This window comes from Cajanus cajan, chromosome 4, assembly GCF_000230855.2.
Source record: "Cajanus cajan strain Asha chromosome 4, NIPB_CcT2T_4, whole genome shotgun sequence".
Lineage (NCBI taxonomy): Eukaryota > Viridiplantae > Streptophyta > Magnoliopsida > Fabales > Fabaceae > Cajanus > Cajanus cajan.
Window position 1 is genome coordinate 59,990,715 of NC_138520.1, and position 7,522 is coordinate 59,998,236.

Genomic DNA, 7,522 nt, shown 5'->3' on the forward strand with positions numbered 1-7,522 from the left:
AGAGGGGGTTAAGAAATTTTTTTGCTGGGATGTGAAAAAAGGTTTTGTGGTTCGAGTCGAGAAAGATTCGGCTCTAATTGAAGAATGAAGGATCAAGATCCTTATCCGAGCTTTTTAGCTCGAATGTCGGCCTACATGGCCGATCGAACGCCAACATGGCCGAGGGATGTCAAGACAAGGAGGTAAGGTCGAATGAATCTAAAGTTGATGAAAGTAGGACGGCCACTTTGGCCGAAGAAAAACAAAAAACAAAGAAAGAGCAAGTAGACCGCGAGGTCGAAAAGAACAAAGAAAAACAAAAAACAAAGAAAGAGCAAGTGGACCGCGAGGTCAAAAAGAATGAAGAAAAACAAAAAATAAAGAAAGATTGAATGGACCGCGAGGTCAAAAAGAAAGAAGAAAATCGAAAAATAGAAGGTACAATGGCCCAAGAGGTCGAGACTCCGAAAGAAGATAAAGAGCAAGAGTCAGAGCTTAAGTTAGATTGTATTCTCGACGATTTGCCATTGGGATTCGAAAGAGCAAACAACGAAGAAGATAAGTTAGAATCTCAGGACCTACTTGAAGAAATTAATTTGGGAACTGTCGAAAATACAAAGGTTACTTACGTTAGCAAACTCTTGCAAGGAGAACTGAAGGAGGAATTAATTCGAGTATTGCATGAATATAAAGACTGCTTTGCATGGGATTATGATGAAATGACAGGATTAGGTCGAGGATTGGTAGAACATAGGTTACCCATGATTCCCGGAAAGAAACCTGTCAAGTAAAGCCCTCGAAGGTTCGCTCCTGAAGTAATCAAAAAGATCAAGGAAGAAATCGAGAGATTATTGAAAGCAAAGTTCATCAGAACCTCAAGATATGTTGAGTGGATATCGAATGTCGTGCCTGTTATAAAGAAGAATGGAAAACTCAGGGTATGCATTGATTTTTGAGATCTCAACACAGCAACCCCCAAGGATGAGTATCCTATGCCTATTGTTGAGACGATGATAGATGCTGCTGCAGGTAATGAAATTATAAGTTTACTTGATGGTTATTCTGGGTATAACCAAATTTATATTGTAGCTAATGATATATCGAAAACTGCTTTTCGATGTCCAGGTGCTTTAGGCGTGTATGAATGGGTGATGTTGCCATTCGGATTGAAAAACGCACGTGCCACTTATCAGAGGGCAATGAATTTAATATTCTATGATTTAATTGGTAAGTTTGTACAAGTGTATATTGACGATATAGTTATTGGGTCAAAACGAAAGGAGGATCATTTATGCCATTTAAAATTATCTTTCAAGAGAATGAGGAAACATGGTCTAAAAATGAATCCACTAAAATGTGCTTTTGGTGTTACAACAGGAGAGTTTCTGGGATTTATCATACACCATAAAGGGATCGAAGTGGATAGAAACAAGACTAAAGCTATCATGGAAACTAGACCTCCATCAAACAAGAAAAAACTTCAATCTCTCCTAGGTAAAGTAAACTTTTTGAGAAGATTTATATCGAATTTATCTGGCAAAACTAAAGTGTTTTCCCTTCTTTTGCGTCTGAAAAAGGAGGAAAATTTTCGATGGAATGAAGGACACCAGAGAGCGTTCGATGAAATCAAGACTTATTTGGCTCATCCTCTAGTGCTTGCACCACTCTCTAAAGGAAAGCAACTGAAGTTGTACATTTCAACTAGCGATTCGACTATTGCGAGCATGCTGGCTCAAGATGATGATAATGACATCGAGAGTCATTTATTATTTAAGTCGAATGTTAGTAGGAGCCGAGATTAGATACTCCTTTAGAGAAATTATGTTTAAGTCTTTATGTTTCTTGTACAAAGTTGAAGTATTATCTTAGACCCTGTGATGTTGTAATATTTTGTCGAAGTATATGTTGTGTAAACCTGTTTTACATTCTCGAATTGGCAAATGGGTACTTGCGTTAACTGAATATTCATTAACTTTCGAGCCATTAAAAGCCACTAAGGGACAGGTAATTGTAGATTTTCTTGCGGATCACTCGAAAGAAACTAAAGAAATCAATTACTTAACCACTAAACCTTGAGAGTTATTTTTCGATGGCTCGAAACATGAGTTAGGCACTGGGATACGTTTTTTAATCATTTCCCCCGAAGAGATTCCGACTAAATTATCATTAAAAATAAACAAAGGATACTCGAATAATGAAACTGAGTATCAAGCACTCATAACTAGACTCGAGATGCTCAGAAAGTTAGGTGCTAAAAATGTGTTAATTCGAGGAGATTCACAACTTGTCATTAAACAATTAACTCAAGAGTATAAGTGTTTAAATGAGAAACTGCTCGAATTCAAAACTCGAGCTGTTCAACTACTAAATATGTTTGATGAGGTTGAGTTACAACATGTTTCTCGACACGCGAATGCAATCGCAAATGAGCTGGCTCAGGTGGCGTCAGGGTACAAAGTAAGTGAAGAGTGTCTCGAATCTTTGATTCATACACAAAATGAATTGATATGCCAGCTAGAGACTCTAAGTATTAGCTCTTCGAGTCAACAAGATTGGAGAAGCAAATTGGTCGAGTACTTGCAAAATCAAAATTTGAAAGTCGAAAGAAAAATTAAACTCTGAGCCCTCAATTATGTCTTGCTGAATAACGAATTATACAGAAGAGGTTTCGATGGAGTTTTGTTCAAATGTCTTGGGAGTCATGAAAGTTATATAGCTATGGCAGAAATACATGAGGGCATCTGTGGAGCATATCAAGCAGGTGAAAAGATGAAATGGACCTTGTTGAGAAAGGGTTTCTATTGGCCAACCATGATTAAAGATTGTATCGAATTCGCAAAAAGTTGTGAGGAATGTCAAAGACATGGGCCAATACAAAGGGTACCTGCAAGTGAATTGCATCGATCATTAAGCCTTGGCCATTTCGAGGTTGGGCAATTGATATAATAGGACAAATACATCCACCCTCCTTGAAAAATCATAAATATATATTGGTTGCCATAGATTATTTCACAAAATGGGTTGAGGAAATTCCTTTGAAGGAGATTGAGCAAAAAGATATAATTGATTTTGTCGAGGATCATATTATAAGGAGGTTTGGAATTCTCCAAACAATTACCAGTGATCAAGGCACAGTGTTTACGGGTCGAAAGGTTGTTCAATATGCTGAATCACGGGGAATTAAGTTAATAACTTCGACACCCTACTATGCACAAGCAAATGGACAAGTAGAGGCTGCTAACAAACTTATTATCAGCTTGATTAAGAAGCATATCTCGAGCAAGCCTCGAAATTGGCACGAAACACTTGTTCAAATTTTATGGGCTTATAGAAATTCTCCTAGAAATGCCACGAAGACTAATCCATATAAACTAGTATATGGGCATGAGGCTATTCTTCCTATAGATATTAATTTATAATCAATTCATATACAGAAACAGGATGATTTACCCATTGAGGATTATTGGAATTTAATGTATGACGAGTTGATATCTTTTGAGGAAGAAAGGTTGTTGGCATTACAAAATATGGTTCAACAAAAAGAAAGAATCGAGAAGACATATAACAAGAAAGTCAAAACACGTCATTTTCGAGTTGGGGACTTAGTATTCAAAGTCATACCTCCCATGGATCAAAAATCTCGACATTTAGGCAAGTGGTCTTTTAATTGGGAAGGACCTTTTATAATTGAGCAAGTATATTCAAAAAACGCATACGTGATTAAAGAAAGAGATTCAAATGTGAGCAAAGTAATGAATGGAAAATACTTGAAATACTTTCATGAAAGAGCATAATATTAAAATATTTGTCCAATACAAAGAGAAATGTAAAAATCAATGTTCAGAAATTTAATTATTACAAAACTTGGACTTGAAATCTTTAAAAGCATTATAAGCTTCATCCAAGTTCTGTCTTCGAGTGGCACACTGACTCTCCAAGTGTTTCTTGTGCTCCAAAGTCTTTGCGAGTTTTGAAGAAATCACTTTGCCTTCATCCTTCAAGCTCTTTTGACGTTGAACGACCTCTTGGCTTTGGGCTTTCAAAGTAGCTTGTTTGGAGCGAAGGATATTCAACTCATGCTGTAAGGCTTCGATCGATGCCGTACAATCCGCTTCCTCCTATTGTAATTTCTTTAAAGCTGGGATCATCTCTTCAGTAGCTTTCCAGATAGAGAGAAACTCTTCACGAAGCTTCTCGAGTTTAGCGCGATCGCCTTCGCTCTCAACTTCGATCTGAGCTACCTCTTGAAAAGTGTTAGACCACTTCGATCGAAGGTCCCAAGCAAGATTGAAAGACTTGATAAACTCTTGTAGCTCAACATGGATTACAGGAGGAAGGTCAGATAAGCGAGCAAATCTTCGACCATCTGTCCAACTTTGACCTTGAATTCTGGGTCGAGGAAGGCCTGATCCAGGTCATCTACGTAGGCCTTTAACCTGAAGTATTCAAGCAAAGGTTGAAAAGACGAGGTTGTCTCAGAAACTTATTCAACAATTTTTTCTTTTTCTTTTTCCGAGCCAGAAGGACCACTCGTCCAGTTGTCAAGAACATCAAAAATACTGTTGATATCCTCATCCTCTTCATTGAAAAAACTCATCAAGTCTAAGTCAGTTGAAGGGATTGAGGAAAGTGCCTGTACAGCAGATTCGACACCACCTTGGGTCGAAGGAGAAGCGATGAAAGGCTTAGGAGACATAGTCGAATCTATACAAATAAGACAAACAAGAGGTGTAAGAAAGACAGTTTCGTTAAGAATCATGATAAAAGTTTAAAGTTAAAAGATATGTACCCTTGTTCAGACTCAAGGGAGGTTTGAGCTTGAAAGAAGGAGCTTCACCTTGCGAAGACTGATGGAGAGTTTCCAAGTTCACCAAAGGTTCCAATTGGGGAACCTTTCCCTCCTCAACTCGAGGGGGAATCTCTATTGAAGCCATAATCGAGGCCATCTTGACAACATTTAGTTGAGGAATAGTCAACTGCAAAAGTTGGAGAAGTTTAAAGAAGGAATTAAGGGAAGATATAGAAAAGTGAAAGCCGAAGAAAATCGAACTTGTTGAGATGCCCCAGTAGAAATAGGAGTGTCCTTTGACATCTCCCGAGAAGAGTCAAGTTGAATTATCTCGACATCCTGTAATCAATGAAAAAGCTTTCGCAAATTGAAGAAATATGAAAATGGAAATGGGAAACCAAGTGTAAAAGATAAAATACCTTCGGGACAGATTTCATAGCGTCCTTGAGAAGCTTCTCAATAGGAGGCTTTGAGTCTTCTTGGGATGAGGAATCACTAGCTTCCCATTCCCTTTGTCCTGTTTCTTCATGGTCGAAACCTAAAATGAAAATAGTTAGGGTTGAGATATAAAGGAAATGTACAACCAAGACTGAATTACTCACAGTTTTAGTACTTGATGAATCAGCCTTTTGTTTTTTAGAGGTTTCGAGGCTCTGAGAATACAACAAGTATTAGGAAAAGAATGCGAACGCGCAAATCCAAAAGTCAATCAAAAGGAAAGATCGAAAAGAATGGTACCTTGGAGCGTAGTGAAACCTTTTCAGAAGCAGTCTTCCTCTTTCGACTTTTCAATGAAGACCCCTTATCCTCATCTTCATCGCTTTCCCAATTGGGAGTCTCTTCAGCATGTTAAGGAACCCGTTGAGGGATAACAGCTACATAATACAAATCAAGGATGAGATAAGTGTCAAATGGAATCTGAGAAACTTTCTCAGTTAAGAGTATTTACCAGGGGGAGGATTGGTATTATCGACCCAACACAATGGCCACCATCTTCTTCGAGGAAAATCGTACAGGGAACATCTCGCATAGGTAACTCGATTCTTTACAGGGACCTCTTTACGCTCAAAGTAAAGTGGGTCGAGTGTTTTTACCCAAGGAGGGCGAGATAAATGTTTAACTACACCAAAAAGAGCATTTGGAAGAGGGGGTATATTTTTAGGACAAAATTTTTCGAAATCAGTTTTTCCTCGAGGATTAATCACCTTTTTCAAGCGGATGTTCCTTTGTACCATTTTCGATAAAGAGACAGATGCATCGAAGATGATTCGACCAATGTTGTCAGGCCGATAACAAACTTTAAAAAATTGCTCGAATTGATAAATAATAGTTTGGTTCTTGAAAGTACCTGATTGTTTAGGGCCCTGCGAAGAAAGTGGAGAATTAATCAGCTTCTTGAAAAACTCATCAAAGTCGACAATTTTGTCAACATAGTACTCACACCACCAACAAAGAAAACATTTAGAAACTAAGAAAGAAGGAGAAAAAGAGCAAGGTGTGAGGTAGAGTTGTTTATCAGGACGCAAGATAAAATCTAACACTTCTTCATAATTCCCTCTTTCAACACAAATATCAGCATCTATATTGTCTTTGCGTCGAAGGGGAAGAGGCTTCATCTGACAGAGCCCAAATTGTCGAGCAAAAAGTTGAGGTTGGTACGGGTAAATTCTAACATCTTTTTGTCGCATGCTTGACATGTCACATCCCGGGATAAAAACCCAAACCACATCTCGACGGAATCTGGTGTCATATTCCAAACTTGATTGTTTCGATGAAGCCAAGGAGGACCTATCAACGAAGTGCGTATGAAAGGAGCCAAGTCTTCGCTAAACTGACTGAGATTGAGAATTGCATCAATATATTTCGCGAAGTTGTTAATTGAACGCTTTCGAGGAGTAAGCGTAGTTAGACGGACTCCCTCAAGTTCGCACATTGGAGTGAAAGACGAGGTCAGCGAAAGTTTTCTTTCCAAAATTGCATTCAACCATAATTATAGTAGCCATAATGGCCCAAAGAGGTTTCGAGGGCCAGATTCTCGAAAAGGGCTTTCCGAGGCTTCATCGAGACAAGTATACAGAGAAGCTAATAGAAGTTTACTTAAGCAAATCTTCTTTTTTAAATGTAAGGCTTGAGCTAGAATGTAATAATATTTCGGAACCTGAAGAGAAGGAGTACAGAAAACACAAGCAGATAACCAGTACATTAAAAAGGCAATATGTTCAGACTCTGAAACAGAGGTACCAGGTTGTCCTACATGAGCATTAATGAAAGCTAGATAAGTCTTCTTATCCAGGTGATGGAAACCTCCTTGATCGAAATCTCTTCCTCGAAGGCATCAGGATAAAACCTATCTCCTATAGGGGTTAGGCCGGTTATTGTTGCAATATCCAATAGTGTGGGACAAACGAAACCACAGGGGAACTCAAAGGCTCGAGTCTCTCTATTCCAGAGAAAATTGCAGAAATGAGCATTTGAGGGTCGAAGAGATGCAGATCAAATTTTGCGAGTTGAATAAACTCGAATATACCAGTTTCTACCCAAGAAGAGCTCATTGCATTTTCTACACGTAGTAACCATTGTAGATGCCTATCTTTAGTAGGGGGAAAAGCCCTAAAAATCTTAGCAGTATCGCCAAATAAAGACAGATCTATTTTTGAAGAATGAATGAAGGGTAAGGTAGACGAGTCTTCGGGTAACAAGGTATTCCCAAATTTTTTCTTATTTTGACCCATGAACGGACCTAAAAAAGCATGA